General features: G+C 37.9%; 1 pseudogene; it reads right to left on the reverse strand.

Moving 5' to 3' along the window:
• Window positions 1-673: 673 nt before the first annotated feature.
• On the reverse strand, window positions 674-783 carry LOC134495052 (U2 spliceosomal RNA; annotated as a pseudogene).
• Between the last annotated feature and the right edge of the window lie 445 nt (window positions 784-1,228).

The following is a 1,228-nucleotide window of genomic DNA, read 5'->3' on the forward strand; positions in this document are numbered from 1 at the left end:
AGCAACTTTAAGATGTGTGGATTTCAACTCCCAGAATTCCCCAGCCAGCATGTCTGGACTTAACTCCCAGAATTCCCCAGCCAGACATATATTCCTGAAATCTCTGTGTAGTATGTGTGTGATTTGCACACACAAATACACACACATAGATACACTTCATTGGGAAATTTAAATTAAAAAATTTGCATTGCAGAAATATATGTTACATCAGGAAAAGTTATGCTATTTAAAAATGTTTATTATACAAAAGGCTGTATAACAAACAAAGGCCCTAATACATTGGGGAAAGTTTTGTTAGGAAACAGAAATAGAGGCAGTTTTTTAAAAATTATTTTTAAGGTATTTTTAAATGTTACCAATCAGTAATCTGCTGTACTAATACAGACAATAAAATAGACCTGATTATACTATGCAGCAAACCTCTATTTTTCAATATCTTCGTAAAGTTACTCTTAGACCTGAAAAAAATGCATTTTCAGACTGCATGAAAGAATATCTAGTACAGTGTTTCTTAAAGCAGGGTCCGAGAATCCTTGGGGTCTGCAAAATCAAAATTATTTGCCAGATATTGAAGATATTTGCAAAAGTGTACAACAATGTCACTCTTATCATTATTTTTTATTCGTTAAAATATAGTTTTTTCATGAAAAATCTTTTATTTATGTTAATATCTAATGGGTTTAATATTGTTATTTTTACATGTTTCAATAGAGGACATATCAGATGTTAAACTGATAAGAACAGATACTACACTTGATCTTAGCCAAAAGGCCGAGAAGTGGCCTGCCCTCCCTCCCTCCCTCCCTCCCTCCCTCCCTCCCTTCCCTGGCCCAGGAAAGTGACAGGCTTAAGTCATCCTTAGCCCTCTCTGTGTGTATATGTGTACTTTTGGGTCAGTCTTGACTCCTGGCAACTACATAAACAAGTCCCTGGAGTTTTCTAGGCAGCAGTTTTGGATTTGATTTGTCATAGCCTCCTCCTGCTCCTCCTCCTGCTCCTCCTCCTTCCTATGGCTGAGAACGAGGGAGTCCCCCAGCTGGCTTCATGCCTAAGGCAGGACTAGAACTCCAGTTTCCCAACTTCGTTATTCAACTCTTTATTGGAAAGGAGACATTACTTCTTGGGGAATATGATGGAGAAGAGGAGAAGGAGAAGGAGAAGAAGGATAAAAGACAGATAGAAGAAGGATAGGAGAAGGATAGAAGAACAGAGAAGGAGAAGGAGAAGG

This window comes from Candoia aspera, chromosome 3 (assembly GCF_035149785.1).
Source record: "Candoia aspera isolate rCanAsp1 chromosome 3, rCanAsp1.hap2, whole genome shotgun sequence".
In the NCBI taxonomy this organism is placed as follows: domain Eukaryota; kingdom Metazoa; phylum Chordata; class Lepidosauria; order Squamata; family Boidae; genus Candoia; species Candoia aspera.